The following is a 24454-nucleotide window of genomic DNA, read 5'->3' on the forward strand; positions in this document are numbered from 1 at the left end:
CTACGCGTCTTCTGACTGTCCTTTTATAACCCCTCGGCGAGGACCACATAGAAAACACAGCATATATTGTTAACGAGACGTGTTTACCGCTCCGTTGACGTTCCATTATTGAGCGCGTTTGCTTTCACGGGGATGTGGTTACGGAGTCGTTGCTTAGCAATGGGTATACACGTCATAATACTTAACGACCGAATAGACTGGTCTAACGGTAACAGTCCGAGCTTGTATTTTTGAGGTACTCAGTTTGAATTTCTTACGTGAAGCCTGCTATTCTGACTGAGACTTTTTCATGGTTTTCCGCGGTGCTTCCAACTTAATGTCGGAATAGGAACTCCATTAGGCCACAATCGCTTCCTTCCTAATCTTTTCCAATTCATTAATCATCTTAACATTACACTTTTTAGTCTTCATGCCTAAAAATATTGACATTTCAGGCAATAGTATGCCTGAACTCGCTTGCTGTCTTCACAGAACACACTCTTGCATTCAGAACGAAGTTTTAAGATTCCTGGCCAAACTGGCGCCTCCCATAAAACCCAAACCCAACATTTCTATCAACTTTTGGATCACATTTATCGCCAAAAACTTTGTAATACCTACGTTTCCATAAACAAATTACTGTAATTTTTAGAAGCTGAAAAAGCAATTCTTGGCGCTAGATTCACCGTATCCCATTCTGACCCCAACGTGTGAATCACGGCATAGTCTTTTTGGGGTTTACTTTCACAGTAAGAGAAGACAAAGTTGAGATTGGTTCCATGCAGAGTGATGTATTGCAATGCGTCACGAAGGGTACTCAGGATCGGAGAATACGGCTTGGACACCTGATATTGAGATGTTAAACCCAAAATAATTTTGTCTGCTACACATTCCAATCACGTAACCGTTGATGTTCATTTATAGCAAATAAACATATTTTGTTGCAGAGTTATTACACTGCAGCTACAGCATATGTACTACATGGAGTTATAAATATTTTCGGTTTTATTTCGTAAAGTACTTTGGGGTCTAGACCCGTTGCTAGGCAAATACCTCGAAACAAACGAGTACAACCATTGTTATACAACAGGATAATAAACAAACGGCTGTTTCTGAACAGAGGTTTGGTAAATAAGTTCCCGTGGAAACGAACCTGCACGCAACAATAGAAGAAATGCGTTTTCGATGTGGTCCGCGCTGGGAATTATAAACAAGACAACTGGGGTAAGCTAATTCAGTTGAGGGTTGGCAGTTCAGTTAAATTCTGAACAGAAGGCTATGAGGATAGGACCTGAACGCCGGAAGCTGAAGAATCCCTACTGTTAGAAACCGTTACCAATGAACGGTTGATGAAGATGCAGAAGGCTGAAAAAAGACTTAGCGGATGCTGTGGTGATTTGTAAAGTACGGAGATAGCGATAGCGCTCTAATTACTTTTACTTACGGTCGTGTTTATATGCGGTCAGTAAATCTATTCACGACCCCATACCACGTATATAATCACCCATAAAAAGTGGCAATATCTACCACATCGAAAAACAGTTAATAAGAGATTCTAGGTCATAATTATAATACGTCCGAAGTAAGTACAGTTACTCCTGATTACATTGTCATGCGACGGTGTGACTGTAGACGGGGTACAGATTGGTAGTCAGATATACGAGTGTTGGACGTTGGACACTTAAACAACTCGTGACTACGCTTCACAGACCACTATTACACACAGACTATTGTCCTCAGTCACGTCGCCTGGTAATGGCTTCCAACGGTGGGCGCTCCCATTCCTCTGGATTCCTGAACTGCCCCCGGTCTCATCTACCAGAATCTCACTTCTCACCACAACTCTCAAATAACAATCGACACAAGTTGTCCTCCTTATATAACCCCGGCACGGACAGCACAGGAAACATCTCTTCCGTTGTTGCGTGTTCTCACTTTGCCGGAGAAACAGAGTATCCCCAGAGCTGTTCCCTAGCAACGGCTGTTGTACTGACGCCTGTTTACACAGCTGTTACTTGGCAAAGGGTCTACATGCCACAGTACTTTCCTTCTATAAACATGTATAAGCATTGTCTAAATAACATATTATAACATAGCCGTTAAAGTTATTTCGTGTTTGTAAGCATAATTAAGATGTACACGGAAGATGGAGGTGAAACTCCACATAGTCTTAAACATGGCACTGGTTGAAGGTGAACGCTTGGCTTTATTCTCAGCCCGGCTTATCCCCATCAACTCCACATTTCATACAGTAGTTACGAAGTCAACTGAGCTGCAGAGTCCTTCTGGGTGCAGCGCTGAAGTCCAATATGAACCTGTCAGATCCCTTTCCTAGCCAGCCACTTGATGTCTTAAATGTCGGCATTTATTATCTGAAATTATGCCTTTCTTGTCTGAAATTCATCTAAATCATGTTTAATATTCAATTGCTTCAACAGAAACGTATATATGACTGTTCCTTTACAAAGACCAGAAAGTTATTACTGGTGAGTCGGGATAGCGTAGTCGGTATAGCGACTGCGTACGGGCTGGATGACCGATAGGTCGCAGTTCGAGTCCCGGTACGGTCAGAATCTTCTCATCTTTATACCTTCCAGGCCGGCTCTGGCGCCCACCCAGCCTCTTATCTAATATGGCTCTTTCCCCGGGGGTAAATCGGCAGAGGCTTGAAGCCTACCAATCACCTCCAGTTAGTGCCGAGGTCAAGAAAATGTTGACCTATATATGCACTCTCCCCCTACGCCTTCATGGCGTAGTGTTTGATTAGTTAAGCACAGGGACAACTTTACTTTTTTACCTTTTAGTGAGTTGTTGCTGTTCAGGAAAACAATTGCTGTTCTTCTGAGAATAGTACGAAACAAATAAATATGTTATTGAACAAAATTTAGAGTCTGTTAATGTGAAAACAAATGGTATACATAGTAATCACTGTGGTTTAAAGGGTTAAGCATGTGCGTGTGTGGGTTTGTGTGTGTGGGGGCGGGGTCAGGTGTGTCAGGACAAAACGTGAATAGAATTGACTATCCAACGATGTGAACATATGCATTCAAGATTTTATCTTTAATACTGAACATTATATGTCTATTTTTCTCATATTTAAAAAGCAGACATGTAGTCTTCATCTGGAATAAGGTTTATTGTGTACGGTTTATTTAAGAGCCACATCAGTAGTTAAAATTATATAGCATCCAATTATATAAATTGGAATGATACAGAAGAATCAGATCGTGGCCTAATTTAAGGTACTATCCTATCATTTGTCTGGATGGACTGAGGACAACAACGATAAGTCAGGATAATGGATACCCCGACCGGGATTCAAACCCTTGGTTTCCCGAATAGACTCTATAAGCCCGAAGTAATTTTCTCGTTGATCGGGGATTCTGTTGTCAGTATTCCTGGCATATATTGCCTTCAGAAGAACAAGAAGAGAAGTAAAGAGAGGTAAAGCTGTCCCTGTACTTAACTAATTAAGCACTACGCCATGAAGGTGTCTGGGGAAGTGGATGTATAGATCCACATTTTCTTGACCTCGACATTAGTTTGAGGTGAGTGGTCACCCCCGGGGAAAGAGCCACCCGTATCCAGAGGATAGGAGGCTGGGTGAACCTCAAAACCGGTCTGGACGACATGGAGAAAAGAAAATTCTGACCCTACCGGGACTCGAACTCCGACCCCATGATCGTTCAGCCCGTAGCCAGTCGCTATGTCGACTGCGCTACTCCGGTTTATAGGAACAAGAAGAATAACCCTAAAATCAAAAGAATAAATTGTACTAATATAATTAAAAAATGTAATAAAAATTGTAATCGCATCCACAATACTTGCACGTCGCTGTAAAGGTGTACGCTACGTACGCGACGCACGCTACGTACACTATGTTCGCTATACGGACAGAAAAATATCTCCCTTTATTGCCAATGTGACTGGCCACACACACTTCCGTACGCTACCTACGCTATGTTCCCTATGTTAGCTGCGTCGCAGAGTGTACACAGCGTACGTAGCGTACGTAGCGAACATAGCGTAGCGCTCTGTGTGGCCGAACCTTCACAGCTGTGATTACCTTACATATTGGCAAGGTCACGGAGTAATTTTCATAATACCGTTCGGAGCTGAAGATTAGACCTGTAATAGGAAATAGGAAAGAAAGGAGGTATCCAGGTGTATATTCCTGTATAAGACATGCTACAGCGTGTTGTGCTCCTTGTTGGAGCCGATATACTTGATTGCTAAGTATGTATATGTTAGAGAATCTTAGGTGGGCCTCGCCATAGCTCAAGCGTTTAGTCGCTGGTTTCCCACTTCGGCGGGCCGGGTTCGATCCTGGGTCTGGTCAAGTGGGATTTGTGGTGGACAAAGTGGCGCTGGGGTAGGTTTTCTCCGAATACTTCGGTTTCCCCTGCCAATCTTCATTCCACCAATTGCTCCACAATCACCCTCAACTATCATCTTGGGCTGGTACAATAGGCCAGAAGTGGCCGCAGTACAAGGGACTTAGTCCCACCCCACTAGCATTAAAAAAATATATAGAATCTTTGAATAAAGTAGAACGAAAATACGCTTAATATCTGCGATTTTTTAAACTGCTTACTTTTTGATGAAATACCAGCGCCCTTCTTGATCTCATATAATTAGGCAATGTATACGCGTAATCTGCATTCATTTCAATGGCTGTTTTAGAATTTTAAGAGCTCATAATCATTACAAAGAAAATTTATATTCAGACATGTGCAAGGAAATTGAAAGGGTATGAATGTTGTGTATTCAGCATTGCAGACCAGTGGTTTTTACAAAAATGAAAACCCTTTACTTGATCATATGAACTGAGAAATAAAGTTCAAAGCGTCTTCCTGTACTACGTCACAAAGCAATGATTGCAGCTGCGTTTACTCTGTAAACTAGGTTAAGTTTCTTATGCCTCTGTTTGCGTTTACTGTGTAACATAGGTTGTTACATTCGTAGACGTATCTATTTGCTATTTGCTGTGTAATCTAGGATTCATGGTTCGTGTTTTATTTCAAAACTGAAAAGCGCACATTTCTTTCAGCCGCTGTGAACCAAACACAAACAACTTTCTCTCGCTATGTAGTGTGACGCAGAGAGTCGTCATGCCTCTGGAGGTAGCCTTCTGCAAGCCTAAGCAAGGGCGTGGAATTCATTTCTGAATTTTGTACAACCCTTAGGGTTGATTCTGCAATCCACATTTATACAGTAAAGCTATCCCTGTAACAGGCTATGTAGGCCCATGGGGTTGTGAGATGTTGAGGGTCCCACATCTTCTAGAAAATCGGCTCACATATGGCGGCAAAGTTGTCAGGCTTACGCGCCTGCTGCCTTTTACCCCCCATGAAGATTCCTGGTACTCATTTCTGTTAGAGGCTGAGTCGACCACAGGTTCGTAGTGCGGCTGGAAGGATTAGCTGAACTGAAAAAAATCCACCTATCGGGATTAGATCACGCTACCTTCCGGCTTGTAGCACAGTGCCTCAAACAACTACGCTATATCGTGCCCCAACAATTATACAAGGTGATTCTAAATTATTGTCGGGATTTCCGTGATTTATAAAAGTGTAACTCGAAACGTTTTATTTGGCAACGCCGCTCTTGCCGCAACGATTTAAAACTCTTTGAGTTACACTTTGATATTCCATAAACAGCTTCACTTTATTTCTTCGGGTTTGAAAATTATGGACCACGGAATTGCCGACATTACTTTAGAATCACTCTGTAGAACGACAATGAGAAGATGTTCGGCAGAGAGACGTTACAGTGCGAATTTAATCAAAATATTATTTAAAAATTATCTTTTCACCTCACTGAAAACAAACTTCATCTTTATTAGAACGTCTAACTGATTAATGCTCTTTAGGCGAATAATCGAAATTTATATGAGAATCGTAAAAAACACATTATTACACTATGTGGGGAAAAATGCAGTTTTGAATATTAAATACGTGGTACATATGGTTACCACTGTGCATTAGAAGACAACATTGGCTCCAAACCATGGGTGGGGGAGGGAACGATTAATATTTTTCACATTACCAAAAATTTTAGAGTTATAAAATCTCTGAACATAAAGATGTACACAAAGATCTGACAGGGGCACCAACTTCTAAGAGTCCAAGTTCTTACCCCTAGACGACCAACTGTAATGAGACGAAACGCAGACGTACCAGAACCGACCGTGTTCACTATTGCATTCCTGTGACTGTATTCAGGCAGAGACCAATTTTCGTCACGGGTTGTGATTTGGAACTGCCCTGGCACACAGTGCGGGAAATTAGAATGGAAATAATCCTAACTGGTAACCGAGTTCCGCGGACCCCCTTTTATTTCGGACCTATCAGAGTCAACGGTTACAATTTCCACCCCTCCATTACACCCACAGCCCACCTTCCTTTCCGCCTCACACATGGCAGGAACCCAAGACAGTATTTGAAACCTCACGTGAATATCTTTACAGAACAGAGGATGGTTACGAAACAATAGACATGTTCCGGAAGCTGCTAAGTGTTGAACATGTACTACAAGTCAAGATGTGTATCAGACGTTTATTAATTTGTTTTTATTGTTTTACAATGAATTATTATGTTGTAAGGCAAAACAGTAACATGAAACTCTTGGAAACTGCATTGTTTTTTTAATTGTACTAATAAGAAATACATGAATTTTCATTGTATTATTATCATGTTCGACGTTGTCCATTGTTCGTAGTATGGCGATATAAACGACGTTTCTGGAGTTGCCTATACTTCCGTCTTCAGGAAATTGGTTATCATTATACTGACAGATGGTCCAGTGTTCTATTATTTAGTGTACAAGCTTGTTAAGTTATTAGTTAAACAATATTTTACTCCCCTAGGAACCTCTAACAAGTCTTATTCGGACGTCTAAAATTTATTAATTTGTTTACTTGTAGATGACTACTATAGATTGAGGTGTGTAATGGAATGGGTTTTAAATTCACATTACACCCAAAAATAAGATGTGCTGATGGTTCTTAAAGGGGTAAAATATAGTTTTACTTGTAAAACAAAACAAAACAACAAACCCCGTGGCTTTATCCCGCAAGGGAACTATACCGACCCAGCGACTGCCGCTTGTCAACGAATTTAGTGCCAACTTTAGCGGATAGAGAGTGTCATGTGGTGAGCGCAACGAATCCCTACGCCCATTAATTTCGGTTTTCTAGAACGGAGCCGCTATTTCTTTGAAATGTCTCTTCGTTTATCCTCAAGAGGCTGAGTGGACCCCGTTCCAGACCCACTACTTCTCAGAAAATCTTGTAACGCCGGGAACCGAATCCGGGACCTCTAGATCTGTAGCCAAGAACTCTGACCACTAGACCACAGAGGTGATCAGTTTTACTTGTAACTTAATATAAAACACAACAGGATACAAACATTAGAGGCTACTAGAATATAGAAGATTTCTATCTTCTGCGATAGTACGCCGTATAGTCTGTTGAAATTTAACAGATGTTTCGTTGGGACATGTCGTCTCGCAACCTCAGGATAGAAGAATAAACCAAGCAAAAACCATTATGAAGCAGGTAGCAAGCATAACTTCATGACTGCTTCTTGCGTGGTTTATTCTTCCACCCTCTAGAATGGAATGGAAATGTTCCTCGGAAACGTCAGTTGATCTTTAACCTTTAACATACGGAATTTTAAATTTCAGGCAGCCCTCTGCGGCCGGTATATTAATTTGTTGAGTAATGATAGCCATCAACTGAAGATGGCAGCAGAACCAACTTTCGAAACATAATATATAGCTAATTTACTCTTGTCTGTGGACAATATCGAACATAATCCTATGTATACAAACCAATTTGATATGTATTTGCTTATGTACTGTCGCAGAGATTACCTACCTACTACCTGCCTATCTACCTACTACTCGGCCCTACAACCCTGGGTGAGCCTTGGCCTCCTACAATCAATGCGTTCTGCCACAGGAATGGACCCACACAAGATGACCCGAGACTGGCTGTTAGGTTTCTGAACAAAATTCTTTTTACAGGATGAGGTTGTTAGCCTCATGACCAGCACCAAACCTGGAGGACCAGGGTATCTCTCTTAGTCTGGACTCTACTCTCTGACCTATCTGGCATGGGTGACTCTACTGGTAGTTAAACTACCGCCGGCATAGATCTCCAAGGTCACAGAAATTAGTACTTTGAATTTCTGATAGATGGAATTATCTACAGACGGCCTCAACGTGCCATTTGATAATAAACTTACGTTCTTTGATATTATCACGTAAACGGGGTTTCGTGACTGATAATCGCGGGTTCTAGACTTGATTAGATTTATTTGACGTCTTTATTACAATTGCACTTGATTATAAGAGTCCACACTTTATTTCTTCAGGTTCTTGAACTGGTCTCTAGTCTTCTGCTACTCAATACGATTCATTCCTCCCTGCGAATCAATTACGTGTCCCTTCATGAACCGGTGCGAACCGCATACAGAACACCATGTCTTACATTCCCTCTGTTATTCTGTGTACCTGTTGCCACTTTAATTCGTTGCTGAGGAACAGTGTTTACCTAGTCGTTGTCCAGGAACAAGCCTGTATTCGTTGACAGCGTAACACTTGGAAAGTGTTTAGCCAACCGTTACCTAATAATGACTGTCTTTTCTGACTTCACTATTACGGTTTTCATGCCATAATGTATTCGTATAATTATAAAAGCCACAGTGATGTTCAAATAAGTTAGTACATAGAACACTTTGTATTTTTTTTCTACTGGAATGTCATGTTTTAATCAATAATAATTCAGGTCGTTTTAGTGTAAAGGAGAATGTGGAAGGAAAATGAGTTACTATGGGATTAGTAATTAATAGATACAGAAAAATAACAAAGGAAGGAATAGTGTGACAGTATAAGGGTGTTTCGAGACATACACTGCTGGCAATATCAGTATAACTTGTAATTTGTAATTGAAATTGTTGATTTTATTACAATGTTTCCAAAAAAAAACATAAATTCCGGTTGCCCAGAATTACAAATATATCTATCGTAATTAGCTCTGTGATGGGATTTTTTTCAGACATATACTTAATTCAGCCCACAAGATGCTTACACGACTTATAAGACACTGTTTTACAGAGATATACAATTATACAGTTACACTTTTTTTGCAACGGTGAAGGTATGGCCCTATTAGACCTAATGCTGAAAAAGACAATTTTTATGTGAATATTTTTTTTATATTTGGTAGAGAAATTTGAATCAAAGTTCCTCAAACACACTAATTTTGGTTATTTCTGTTTTTGTTCCTTTTATTTTTCTTAAATTTAGCCTTATATTCCTTCCCCTCTCCTTGTTTTTGTTCTTCCGTTCTTTCCTTTCTTTGAGTCACATCAATCTTCTAATCTTCTTTATGTATCTCCTAAATTATTTATCTTCCTTGAACAACGGGGAAGATATTAATTACACATTAAATAGAAACGTTATTAATATTAGTATTATTCGTCTTTAACTTCATAAGTCGCGTTTTTATATTCCTCAGAGGCAAACGAAAATTCTGAATAGCATTTAGATCCCTCTGTGACACTGAAACCTTTCGTTCTTTAGCTAGCATTACGATGTATTCTATACATTAGCATTTCTTTCTCTCGTTTGCTACCTTTGTAAATCTTTTTATTCATTTAGTTCCTTCTAATGCCTTGTCCTTTACTTGTTTCGTAAAATGAAAATTGGATTTACGTCTCAAGAGCTACTTTGCGGAACAGAAAGAAATGTTGAAGTGGAATATTCATATTATGACGTTAAGAATGTTTTATCTTTATGTGTCCCTATCTTTGCACTCTTTGTCTTAGCGAAAATTTGATTAAATACATTTTTTCTCACTTAGTTCCAGGAAAACATATTTTAATTATTTATCAGCAGTGCTTTCCTTCTCGAACAGGGCTACGAAACAAGGAGTAGACCTGTGTTCTGATAGGTTATACGGTTATCTTTAAGGCCGTACAATAGCGAAGACTGTCAGATGTTTATTCTCACTAAACCCCACTGAGGGCCGGGTCACAATCCCATTCGTTCGACTGCCCGCTGCCAATTACAACCCCGCCAATGCTCTATAGACAACTCTCACAATCTCTGGCCTTCTTAGCTTACTTTCCCAATTTCGAAAACTCTGTGCTCATTGTAACCCCTTCCTAATCAACTTTTGAATGCCTGAAACAATCTTTATGAAACATGGGCTGTATATCATGGCATCTGTGCCCATATCAACGGCTTAATTCTTAAATATCTGCGTGTCTGAATATGTATCACCCTTTCCTTACTAAGTAACGGCTCGGTAAAAACGTTACCGCGGCACAGAATACACACGCGGCAGTAGAAGAATTATTGGACGCGTCGATTCTGTGCGGCCCGTGTCGTATCAAAGGAAAGTAGGTGATTAGTTCTTCCCAGAACTTCTTGTTTATTTTTGCGGGGGAGTGAAACTGAATTCTTTTCGTACATTGGCCGCAAGTTGGCCAAATGTGGCGGATGATAGATGAGAGGAAGTAGCATTATTTTATCCACCATAGATCCCAAATTTATTGTTCTGAGACCGAATACAGGATTTTGAATCTCAATTCTTGCGGGTACTTCTCCTCTGACCCCAACAGTTGTTTGGCTCGGAAGATACAGTCTAACTATACTCTTATTTTGCCACGCACCGTCGACCGCTGTTTATGTGGTCATTGTGCCGTAATTTTAATTAAGAAGTCAGTCCGCAAATCTGTGGACTACGGGTTGAATGACCGGTGTTCGATTCCAGGTAAGGGCAAGACATTTTTTCTACTCCGCCGTGTCGAAACCGGCTCTGGGGCCCACCCAGCCTCCTATCTAGCGGGTACCGGTTAGTCTTTCCTCGGGGGTAAAGCGACCGGGCGTGAATCTGACCACTGACCACCTAGTGCCGAGGTCAAGAATGGTGGAGCTATACGTCCACTTCCCCATACACCATAATGGCATAATGTTTATTTAAGCACAGGCACGATTTTACCTTATCTGCAGTGCTGTATCTGTACAAGAGTGTTGCCTGTTTTAAGGTACTTAATTTTCCTAGAGAGACCTTTCTCTCTGAAGAGGTCCTTGAGAAGTTGTATATTTCTTAAAATAAGAGGAAATGTGTCCCTGTGATTGAGCACCACGCCCTAAAGATACAGTTAAATGGAGGTATAGCTCCTTGCATTCTTAATATGTGTGAGAGGTGAGGTTAGCTTCACACTCCTTCCCCCAAGGAAATGAACTGCCGGTACCCACTGGATAGGACGCTGGGTGGGCCGCAGAACCGGTCTGGGCACTAAGGAAAAGAGAAACCTCTTTGCCCCTGTCGCTCTTCCAGCCCATACTACACCTTCTGATGTTGCTTGTTTTGTTACATTGTTGCATGACGTTGTATCAGCTGGTGAGGGACGCTGAATACTTAGTTGCTCAGGTCAGGAAAATGAAGGACAAAGCGCAGAAGATTAGCTCGAAGACTGTGAGGAAGGAGATAAGTAAATAGAGAATAAGAGTAGGGAGAAATGAACGGAAGAATGAGATGATAAGACGTCAAAGAAAGTTACTGTTCTCGTGTCACCTCCATACCTGTATTGTTCAGAAAACCGTAACTGCTAAATCTGTCTTCTTTCTGGTGACTTGGGTTTGACAGGAAACGTAGTGCTGCACCGCTGCTGTTTCCTTTTCATGACCTTTTTTTTAGTGCAACAAATGTTGGACATGGCAGCGTGATAATGACTAGGCCTAGTCATAATTCCGTACTGTTCTAGTCGCAGCCTGTTTTGCGGTACTTACATAATGAGGAGCTCATATCTTGTACTCTTCTCCAAGTATAATTAGAATGATCAAGTCAAGGAGAATGAGGTAGGAAGGACATATAGCACGAATGGGGAAGAAAATGAATGCATGTAGGATATTGGTGGGAAAGCCAGAAAGAAAGAGACCACAGGGAAGACGAAGCCGTAGGTGGGTGGACAATATCAAAATGGATCTTAGAGAGATAGGATGGGAAGCTATGGATTGGAATGATCTGGCTCAGGATATGGACCAGTGGAGGGCTCTTGTGAACATGGTGATGAACCTTCGGGTTCCATAAAATGCTGGAAAATTCTTGAGTAGCTGCAGATTTGGCGGCTCCTCCAGAAGGGCTCAGCTCCGTAAGTAAGTAAGTAAATTTTTGTTTGCAGGAGATAAATTTGCTTCTGGGAAGAACTAATCACCTACTTTCCTTTAATATTACACGGACCGCATTAAGAAAAGAAAATATTTAGGGAGGGGAGGCGCGCACACGCACAGATGGCGCATTGCCTAGCGACAAGGGTGACACATAGCAAGCGATTTCATAAACCTCATATGCCTAAAAAATTAGGAGGGGACACAGAGACAGCAAAGCGATCTCGCAAGCGTCATAAACAAGGGGGGAACACACAGACAGCAAGGTGATATCATAAGCATCCTAATAAGAACAATTAGGGGTTATACAGATACGAATGGACAGACAACAAGGTGATCTCATAAACCTTTTATTTTTCGAAATAAGAATAGTATTTGAAAAGGAGTAGGTGAGCCGGGTTAGCGCAGTCGGTATAGTGGCTGATTACTGGCTGGACGGCCAAGGGGTCAAAGTTCGAGTCCCGGTGGGGTTAAGAATTTTCACTTCTCCATATCGTCCAGACCGGCTCTGGGGTCCAACCAGCCTCCTATCCAATGGGTATCAGGGATTCTTTCCTCGGGGTAAAGCGGCAGGGGCGTTAAGCTGACCACTCACCTCCAACTAGTCCCGAGGCCAAGTAAATGTGGATCTATACATCCACTCCCCCATACGCCTTCATGGCGTAGTGCTTATTTAGTTAAGCACAGGGACAACTTTACCTTTATGTGTAAAAGAGTAGGATTCGGTCAGGATGGCCAGTGTCCTTTCGTTTTCGGGACGGATATTTTCGGCACATGTGTCACGCGGAGCCAACACGCGCAGTAAGTCGGTAATGAAGAAGTCTGAATTAGCTTCATAGCATCTGACATGCCGCATCTGCGTGGCTGTTTACGATTTCCTGGAACCGCATTTGCACAGAGATTACATGAACTAAATTTACCGTCTCCAACTGAGCCTGAAAGTTCAACGTCGTGTAAACATTGGCTCGCCGTAAAGAACCCACCATAAGACAGCTCAACCCACATTTGTCCTCTTTTACAGACCTAGTACGTCAGTATCGTGGAATAGGCCTCGACTGCGTCGCTCGGCATTCCAATTCGTCATTCTTCGCAACACTGTTCGTCGCCGTGTACCCTGTGCAGTTGGAAAAGCGTCAGTAAATAAAGCAAAGAAGAATTACATGCTATCATTGTCTGTTTCTGTATTGTCTTGCTCTGTCTCACTCTTCTTTCTTTGTTTTTTTTTACACAGAGCCAAGTTGGCTCAAGCGGTAACGCCTGTTGATTTATAGGCGGGAGGTGCCGGGTCGAATCTCGCTCGGGACACCGACTTTCCTGATGTTTTCGTGGTTTTCCTTAGTCTTTTCAGGTTGATGCCGGGTACTACCTCAGATTAGGCCACGACCGCTTCATTTCACGTTATTTTCACGTTTTTCAGTTAATCATCGCGTCATTCGCTGCTGTATGTCTTAGCTACAGTGACGACATCGCTGAATAAGCCGCAAAGGAATAGAAATATGTCCATTCCTTCTTTCTCTCTGGTAGTATGTTTCTTTCTGTATTTCTCTCTCCCTTTGTTTATTTTGCGCTTTCTTCTCTTCATATCTATTGCCTTGTTCCTTTCCTTCCTTTCTTAACGATATTTCGTTCTTCTCTCTTAATTTCTTTCTGTCTCCCTCCCTTCTCTCTCTCTGTCTCTTTCTTTATGTCCCCTCTTATATCTCTTCTTCTTGCTTCTTATTTAATCATCGTTGTCTGCCTGTTCCTCTCTCTTGTTTTGTTTATTTCGTCCTCTCTTTCCGGCTATTGTTTTTAATTCGCATAGTGGGGGTGTGTGGGGGGGGGTGGAGTCCAGATGGGTCAACTCGGCACGTCGGCCACTGATTGGCCTATTGTACCAGTCCCAGATGATAGATGATGGTGATTATGTAGCAATTGGTGGAATGAAAATTGGCAGGGGAAACCGTAGTAGTCTGAGAAAACTTGCCCCAGCACCACCTTGTCCACCACAAATCCAACATGAAGAGACTCGGGCTCGAACTAAGGCCGTCGCGGTGGGAAGCCAGCGACTAACCGCTTGAGCTATGGCGCGGCCACTTTCTGGCTCTTCCATTCTCTTTTTTTTTTTATTGCTAGTGGGGTTGGGACTAAGTCCCTTGTACTGCGGCCACTTCTGGCCTATTGTACCAGCCCCAGATGATAAGTGAGGGTGATTGTGGAGCAGTTGGTGGGATGAAGATTGGCAGGGGAAACCGAAGTACTCGGAGAAAACCTGCCCCAGCGCCACTTTGTCCACCACAAATTCCACTTGACCAGACCCTGGATCGAACCCGGGCCGCCTCGGTGGGAAGCCAGCGACTAACCGCTTGAACTATGGCGCGTCCCTTCTGTTCTCTTACTCGACTTTTCTTTCTTTCGTTTATTTTTTTTTCGTTCTTTTCTCTTTGTCTCTCTGTTTCTTTCTGACTCCTTCATTCTTTCTATTTATCTGTTTATTTCTTTCTCCACATATCCAAGGATACTGCGGCTTTCACATTTGTTGCCTCTAGACTTATGACGACGCTTAACTAGAAGTGAAGATAGTGCGGGTTTCATACGAACAATGGCCTGAGCGCAGTCAGACCTCGCGATTTTTCTAAACAAATTCAGTTTCGACAACAATCATATTCCAATTGCCTGCTTTGCCGACGACAACGCATAGCAAAGCGGTGTTTATGAAGAGTTCCATCTTCTGTGATATATCGACTTATAGTCCGTTGAAAGTCAACAGACGTTTCGGAAGAATATACGTAGTATCTGCAGGGCCAGACCTCTGCTTTCTACCTACTTCATGCTGGTTTCTTGCTGGGTTTGTACTTCTACCACGAATACGGAGCGGAAATATTTCGCCGGAACCTCAGTTAACTTTCAGCAACCCACGCTGCGTTATGTCCCAGAAGACAGAACGCTACTATCGATGATTTCTTTTTCACTATCTCCCTAAGACTGGCGTATGATTTGGAGGTTCCAGCATCCATTCGTCTGCATGTTTGATGTCGGAAACCATAAAAGATATTTTTATTATTTATACGAGAAATCTTCATTATATTTTGAGGTACGCGATAGCGTAGTTGGTTGAGGCATTATCCTACAAGACAGAAGGTCGCGGGTTCAAGTCCCGATGAGGTGGACTTTTTCAGTTGACCTCATCCTTACAGCCGCACTATGGCCCTGGGGTCGACTCAGCCTCTAACAGAAATGAGTACCAGGAATATTCTTGGGGTTAAAGGGCTGCCGGCGTGTAAGGTTGACAAACTAGCCATCATCTGTGAGCCGATTGTCTAGAAAATGTGGCAGCCTCGACGTCCCACAAACCTATGGACCTCCACGGCCTGTTACAGGGATAATTTTACCTTCATCATATCTTAGATGGAAATTCAGTTTTATGCAGTATCGGTTCACTTTAATCCGTATTTCACACGAGTCAAATTTACCACCGTCAAAGCTCGTAGATTCAGCTTATGGAACAAAAATATTGGTAAATTTTGTGTACTTTCCCATCTAGATTAAGCATGTCTAATTCTATCTGTGTACTCTCCAGATATGTTTATTGTTAACGACTTAAAAGAAAGGAAAATTTCGAACTTGAATTTGTGTCTTAATTGCGTAGTTCCCACAGTTTTCCAAGAAATGTTATCTGTCTGTTCTGGCCGAATAAGCTTTGCTATCCTTAAACTGTGTTTTTTTCCATGCTTGAGTTAAATTTGTTAAGCCTATATCTGGTTTTATCGGTTGTTTTGCCCTGTGTAGATAGATGTGTTGTGAAGGACTGACTCTCATGGAACGTGAAAAACACTTGTTCCTGTTCTTTTTAACATGAGGCTCCGAATTTCCTATTTCGTTCCCCCTTTATTGATATCAAGTTAATGCCAAGTTATTTTATTTATGTTATAATGCACGATAAAATATCTAATAAATATTCTACATTTTATTCGGCATGTTTGGAGAAGATTGAAAAAATAAGCATTAAACATTAAATCGGGTTTTATTTGTTTTTCAGCGTGATTTAATTCTTTTATATTCGTCAAGGAACAGAATTTACTTGCCAATATTTGTATCGTAACTCCATTCCACCAAACGGGCTGACGCTCCCCATCAAAATATATTTCACACACACACACAAACACATGCAAATAAATCCGTGGCCTGTAGTCCGCAAGCGAACTATACCGACCGAGCGACCGCCGCTTGTCGGCGAAGTTAATGCCAACTTTTGCGGATAGACGGTGTCACGTGGTCAGCGCAACGGATCCCCACGGCATTTAATTTCGGTTTTCTAGACCACAGCCGCTATTTCCTCGAAATAGCTCCTCAATTATCTTCACGAGGCTGAGTAGAACCCGTTCCAGATCAACTACTTCTCAGAAAATCTAGTAGCGCCGGGAACCGAACCCGTGACCTCTGTATCTGTAGCCAGACGTCCCTGGTTCGATTCCCGGTACACATATGTATTTATTCTTACGGCCAATTATTATGTTTTTCCTAGTTTACATCAAAAAAGGAAAGAAAGAAAAGTTTTAATTCTAATTCTAGCAGCGGGCTGCGGCACCTCCAGTAACGTGGCAATCTCTTAGGTGTCTTATACGAGTATATTGTCCACAATGATGACGGTGCCACTGCGAATAGAAAGCTATGGCACCAAATGGCGATAATAACATATTAGTCAATAAAATTCGAAATCTGAAAACAGAGAAATTATTTTTTGTATGGGACTCTAGAAGCCCGTAAAAGAAATTTGAATGAAAATCGTATTTTTGAAATGAAAATACTATATAACTCTTTTTTTTTGCGATGACTAATGTGGATAAATGTTGAAATTTACTGTTCTTCTTTCTAATATTTGGATAAATTAATCTGACAGCTGCTTACGGAAAAGATGATTAAATCAAATAGAGAACTGAGTATTTCAGCAGAGTTTTACGTTAAATACTGTTTTTACCCTATGACGTCACGCCCGTTGAAACCCCACCAAAACTATTCAGTTTGGGTCCCATCGTTCCAGATGAAAGGGTGGGCAATTATTTTGGATACCGATCTTCACCACCAGCTTAGCCAAACTTACTCTATACATCTAACCGTCACACAGATTCTATGTATGCAACTTTATTATTATTATTTTTCATTATTGCTAGTGGGGTGGGGTGGGACTAAGTCCCTTGTACTGCGGCCACTTCTGGCCTATTGTACCAGCCCCAGATGATAGGTGAGGGTTATTGTGGAGCAATTGGTGGAATGAAGATTGGTAGGGGAAACCGAAGTACGCGGAGAAAACCTGCCTCAGCGCCACTTTGTCCACCACAAATCCCACTTGACCAGACCCTGGATCGAACCCGGCCTGCTATTCCACTCTAAGTTTTGGTCTAGTTCGACTATCGCACAGGTAAGGAATCTGCAAACCCTTTTCGAGGCTTATTTTTATGTCCATTTCCTTTCTGGTCTTCTGATATCTCTCATTTCGTTGCGTTTATACTGAAAAGCTCCGTTCTATGCCGTGTGCTGCTTAATATCTGGTGCTATATTGGTTACCCCTAACTGTTATGTAATTATTTCATTCCGTGCGTGATCTGTACACCAAAGAGCGTCGAGTGACTGGAGGAATGCAACTTGTTGTGCTTCAAATGTTTTTATTTCTTTTCTTGTCATGGTCCACGTTTGTGAACCAGATACCAGCGTTTGTTTTGTTGTTATTCTGTGAAGTCTTAATTACGAACTTCTGCTAATAGTTCCATTTCTGACCAGGATCGCCGGAAATTTGAAAATTTTGATTTGAATACCTCTCGAGGAATGAGTTTTGTCATCTTCTGTTTTACTTGTAGTCTCCTTCCGTCTATATTTCAACAATATGAAATATATTTTGATAACATTAATGTACATTTAATTCATGAAAATATTCGTTAAAATGTGTAAAATGTCATTAAAATATGTATATGTACCCGTACATATTGTGTTTATGGGCTATATGTTTCGGCCACACAGGGCCATCTTCAGGAAAGAATTTTTAAAGAATCGCTGCACTGTGCCCTTTGTCAGTAGTACTCTTAAAGTACGTCGTTGTTATTATTATTAATTTTGGTGCTACAGGATGTCTCTTCTTCCTGTCGTTTGTACTGCGGCCTCTCTGTGCACCATTGAGTGCGCCGCTCCCTTCGTCGTGTGTATCTTGTGTTCATTTGTGTTCCTTGTAAAGAAAGTGTTACCTGAAAATGGCCCTGTCTGGCCGAAACATGTAGATTATAAACATAGAATGTATATATATATATTAATGACATTTTAAACATTTTAACGAACATTTTAGTGAATTAAATGTGAATTAGTGCCATCAAAATATATATTGCTATTGTTTCATTCTAGACGGAAGAAGACTACATGTGGTGTTTCAATGCAACAGGATGCTGAAATATAATATCTTCTGTTACGATAAATACGGTGTGATAGGCTGATCCCCCATCCGAAGAGATCTGCTAAATGCCTGAAGTATTTATTGTTTCAGAGTTAATTCTTTATTGGTAAAGGCTAAATGGACTGATCCATGACAGCCGAAGTAAAACTGTTAGAATTACGTGTGTGATATAAGAACGTTGAGAGCACGCCTCTGATTGGCTCAGGATAGGGTCGAGTATTGAGCACGTGCTAACAAGGTGATGAACATTCGGGTCTGAATTCCTTAACTGCTTGGAGACTGTTAAATTTTCAAGAAGACTTCTGCTTCCTGGAGTTAGTTTGTTAGATATATTTGTCCAGCCGTGGACAACAGAGGAACTGCGGTTGGATTCATGGCAAGGGAAAAATATTTTTCTCTTCCGCATAACGACTAGACCGGCCCTGACGCACACCCAGACTTCTGTCCAATGGGTGTCGTGGTTTGTTGACCCAGGTTAAAGCGGAAGGAGCTTGAAGCTGACGACTCACCTAGACCGACTCTGACGCACACAAAGACTTGTATCCAATGGGTACCGTAGTTTGTTGACCTAGATTAAAGCGGAAGGAGCGTGAAGCTTATCACTCACCTCCATTTAATGCAGAGATTAAGAATGGTGGATCTGTACTTTCACGTCCCAGTACGTCTCGGTGGCCTTGTGTTTAATTAATTAAACATAAGGGTTGAATTCCCTGCATGGTCATCACATTCAGACAAGCCCTGTAGCCCTCCGCGCTACCCTACGTAATGACTACACAGAGCTGTTCTCCTTAAGAGTAAAGTGTCACAGCGAAAGTCAAAAGTCGAGTCTTTGGCCCCCTTGCATCTTATGCTGAAGTTGCCAGCTCTCGAACCGGGAGCCAGGTATCGTGAGTGGGGATAGGACCATAAAATAGACAACGAATGTTTTCGTGTACTTTCTTCCAAATTAATCACTGACTAGTAACCTTCTCATTTCAGTCTGTTAAAAGTTGTAATTAAATTTTTCATCGTCCTCAACAGGTTTCGGTCGGATTGGCCATCTTCAGAAGGACACANCTTTCCTTAAGAGTAAAGTGTCACAGCGAAAGTCAAAAGTCGAGTCTTTGGCCCCCTTGCATCTTATGCTGAAGTTGCCAGCTCTCGAACCGGGAGCCAGGTATCGTGAGTGGGGATAGGACCATAAAATAGACAACGAATGTTTTCGTGTACTTTCTTCCAAATTAATCACTGACTAGTAACCTTCTCATTTCAGTCTGTTAAAAGTTGTAATTAAATTTTTCATCGTCCTCAACAGGTTTCGGTCGGATTGGCCATCTTCAGAAGGACACAATCAGCATTAGCTTATGTAACGAACACACAGAGCTGCTTACACTAAGAGCAAAGTGTCACACCGAAAGTGAAGGTTGAAGTTTCCTAAATGTTGACTATGTCCTTCTGAAGATGGGCAATACCACCGAAACATATTAAGGACGATGAAAAATTGAAATACAACTTTTATTAATCAATCAATCAATCAATCACACTGGACGGTGTTGCGAGTCATTTCAAACCATTGCTAGTGTGATGGACCAGGATGAGAGGCAATTCGAGTTTAACATTAATTTAATTCGTAGGCGTGGTGAGTGTTATCAGATAATTTCTTGCAACAGTTCATCTACATTCATCACAACATTTTTTTTTATATAAATTTATTATCTGAGCCTGGGAACAGTTTTACATATACAAATTTAAATAAAGAATAAACAAAGAACAGAATAATTTTAGAACTANGTTTGATCTATTGTGCTTCCCTCTATGATATTCTACCAGTCTCTTTACCCTACCGATAAATGGTGCGTACCATCAGTCCCGCCGAGCAAGCGAGTTCGGCCACTTGCTTAGCGGTGTCTATAATGCTTCCCCCATCTATCAGAGGCCTTAGAGATTATTGTTGGGCGGGAAACGTCCTGGAATTTGGCTCAGTGATCTCCTTTGGGTATATGAGGTTCTTTTACGTGCCGTAAAGTTACGACACGGGACACACAGCTTAAAGTCCCTCCCGGAGGACTTGTTCCCTGAATTTTTCCGCCCTTATTCGACGACCTCCGCCGGGTATTTGAACCCGCGTACCACGAGTCATGAGGTGGGAACGTTACCTCTAGACTACGGAGGCCGCTACAAGGGACTTAGTCCCACCCCACTAGTATTAAAAAAATTACTTTAGTAAACAGATTCTTGTGATAACTGTAAACGGGAAATTGGAAGAAATAATCTTGAAAGTAAGATGCAACACGACCATCTAGAGCACGTGTGGATTTTTACCTTCACTCTCCCTATACACCATTATGTGGTGTCATGCACTTAGCTTACAGACTTCTCTTAGCTTCTACGTATACATTGCCTTCTGTTATGTACACTGAAATCGGCTGTACGTGGCGGTCATTGGCCTCTTAAAGTGAGTTCTTATCAGTTTCCATGTGGATGGCCGATAACAGTTGCACAGTTGCGATGAAATGAAGTAACACGGCAAGAGGAGCGTTGAAGGTCACATGGGTATGCTGATGACGTACCCGCAATGCAATAAACGGGTTGAATTCATATTTCTGGGTTATTGAAGTAGCCCAGGGTAAGACCATACAGTGTAGAATGTTAGGAGGGATGGTGTGAACAGTGAGTTGGAAAATGTAATACTACCTCAGCATTCGCTTGCAGTGTCGGGAAAACAATTTGAGTCAGGATAATCTGCTCCGCTGCCGGGATTCGAACCCGAGACCTGTTGAACAGAAATTAGCTTACGACTTCAGATAATTCGCTCGCTGAAAAACACCAAGCTACTTTTTCTACAAGAGTCTCATGGAAGGGATTTAAATGTTTAATATCTCAAACGAATCTTAAAAGGCGATGCAGTTTTGAGCTGTTTATACACTGCGAATAAACTGACCTCTCTCAACGCTTCTGGAAAACTGGAGAATTAGGCACACTTCACTTCCTTGTTTACACTGTGTATTTTTAACTTCATATTGGTTTCAAACAGCACTTGAAACGAGGTTGTATGCGCTGTGTGAATGCGCCTTGGCAAACCAGAAACCGTCGTTTCTGAACGCTCGTACTATGCAGAACTTTTGTGGTGGATAAAGTGGCGCTGGGGCAGGTTTTCTCCGAGTACTTCGGTTTCCCCTGCCAATCTTCATTCCACCAATTTCTCCACAATCACCCTCACCTATCATCTGTGGCTGGTACAGTAGGCCAGAAGTGGCCGCAGTAAAAGGGACTTAGTCCCACACCACTATCAATAAAAAAATGCAGAACTTAGTAGTTGATATGAATCACTGGAAATATACTCAGCCTCTGAAGTTTTGTGGTTACAAAATGACAACTGAATCATGAACAGCCGAGCAGGCGAGCACTGAATGTATACAAAACTAAAGCTAGACATTAAATTACGCTAAAAATTAAAGTGAGCGTATTGAAACAATACAGTCAGCACGTTAATAACGTGACTGGAACACTACGTGACCAATACCTCTGAAGTGGTTGCAGTGTTACACTAAGAGTTGCACTATTTTTTTATTGCTAGTGGGGTGTGCAGGTCATGTAGCACAAATGGGGGAGACGAGGAATGCGTATAGGATATTGGTGGGAAAGCCAGAAGGAAGGAGACCACAGGGAAGACCAAGGCGTAGGTGGGTGGACAATATTAGAATGGATCTTAGAGAGATAGGATGGGATGGTATGGATTGGATAGATCTGGCTCAGGATATGGACCAGTGGAGGGCTCTTGTGAGCACGGTGATGAACCTTCGGGTTCCATAAAATGCTGGGAAATTCTAGAGTAGCTGCAGAATTGGCGGCTCCTCAAGAAGGGCTCAGCTCCATGAGTAAATAAGTAAGTAAGTGGGGTGGGACTAAGTCCCTTGTACTGCGGCCTCTTCTGGCCTATTGTACCAGCCAAAGATGATATGTGAGGGTGATTCTGGAGCAATTGGTGTAATGAAGATTGTCAGGGGAAACCGAAGTACTCGGAGAAAATCTGCTCCAGTGCCACTTTGCACCACAAATCCCACTTGAGCAGACCAGGGATCGAACCCTGGCCGCCGCGGTGGGAAGCCAGCGACTAACCGCTTGAGCTATGGCGCGGCCCTTCGCAGTTGTACTGACTAATGTTGAGATACTGTACGGTGACCCCACTTCACAAAAACTGTCTTTCCAACTCTTCTTTCGTCTTCCTTTTACTCCTTGCCCTGCTGGTCTATAATTCCATGCTGTGTTCGACCACCTGTTCTACTCATTCCACATCCATATTTTCTTATTATTTGTGGTTTATGTTACGACGCTGTTAGCTTCTAATAGCTTCGACATTTCCAGGTTTTTTCTCACCACTTCACATCTGTAGTAAGTTATATACAAAAAGGCAACCGTTCTGTTTCTTGTGTTTCCTGCTTCCTACCGCGGACCAACTAGAGAACATTCAGAGAAGTGACGTTTACCCTGTACTCTTGCCAGCATGTATGATAACCACGGGTAATATACACATATTTTGGTAGAAATTAGATGCAATTGTAATACTGTCACATTTTTCTTTTTAATTACACGAATACACTTTAATTTTTTAATTTGAGCTATATTCCTTCTTATAGTTAGCTAATATGTGTAAAAATGTAAAGGTAAAGCTATCCCTGTAACAGGCCGTGAAGGCCCATAGGGTTGTGAGGCATCGAGGCTCCCAAATTTTCTCTAGACAATCGGCTTACAGATGGCGGTAAGGTTGTCAGCCTTATGCGCCTGCCGCTCTTTATCCCCCAGGAAGATTCCTCGTACTCATTTCTGTTAGAGGCTGAGTCGACCCCTAGGCCATAGTGTGGCTGGAAGGATTAGGTCAATCGAAAAAAATGCAGTGATCTCATCGGGACTCTAGCCCGCGACCTTCCGGCTTGTAGCATAGTGCCTCAACCAACAACGCTACCCAGCCCCAGGTATATGTGTACATATTGTTATAGCGACAAGGAAACGAACCATATCCCAGGCGAAGAAAGGAAATTTCTGTTGTTAAGTACTGAACGATTTAACTGTACTATGAGCCGTAAATTTTGCTCACATGTATTTTTTTCTTTTTTCCTAGCCTTATATAACCGGAGATGAATGACCTTTAAATATTTTAACTAACTGACCATCCTACTCCATGTTGCAGGTTCTCTTCTTGCAATGTTAATACCTACTTAGCGGGTTACGGACGGCACAGAAACACGCCACTGGACCCTGATAATTTCACCCAGTCCAACTATTCGCACTCAGTTCCTCAGAAGATCCATTTTAATATTTATTTTTATCTTGATCTCTATCTGCACCTCACAACCTGCTTTTCTTGAAGATTTCCGAGAAAATTACATGATTTCCCAATTTCCCAAGCTTGCTACATGCCCCGCCCATCTCATTCTTCTTAATAGAGTCATCGTGTTAATGTTACGTGGAAGGCTATAAATTGCGGAACGCGTTAGTGCTCAGTTTTTGCACCGGAAGAAATGACATAAAGGAGAGCTGCATAATTACTGTTCATCAGATATTATCAGGTTTACCAAATGAAGGTGTATGAGACGGGGAGGCATCTAGCATGCATAGGAATAATCATAAATACACATATATTTTGTTCGGAAACATAAAGGGAAGGGACCACTTGGAAGACCTAGGCATAGATGGGAGTATAATATTTAAAATGATCTTAAATAAATATGGTGGGAGAGTCTGGAGTGAATTCTTCTGACTTTGGACGGGGACCAGTGATCAGTTTTTGTGAATACTGCAATGAGTCTTCATATTCCATAAATGACGTCGAATTTTTGACTAATTGAGCTACTTTTGGTTTCTTAAACACTGAATTGGTAGGCGTGCAGTTACGTC

At 41.8% G+C, this 24454-nt stretch overlaps 1 protein-coding gene across 7 annotated transcripts in view; it reads left to right on the forward strand.

Moving 5' to 3' along the window:
* The window catches only part of LOC111866476 (zinc finger protein 384), a 448072-nt gene that overhangs the window by 196793 nt on the left and 226825 nt on the right, over positions 1-24454 (forward strand). The gene's annotated exons all lie outside the window — the stretch shown is intronic.

The sequence above is a fragment of the Cryptotermes secundus genome, unplaced genomic scaffold, assembly GCF_002891405.2.
Source record: "Cryptotermes secundus unplaced genomic scaffold, Csec_1.0 scaffold320, whole genome shotgun sequence".
In the NCBI taxonomy this organism is placed as follows: Eukaryota; Metazoa; Arthropoda; class Insecta; order Blattodea; family Kalotermitidae; genus Cryptotermes; species Cryptotermes secundus.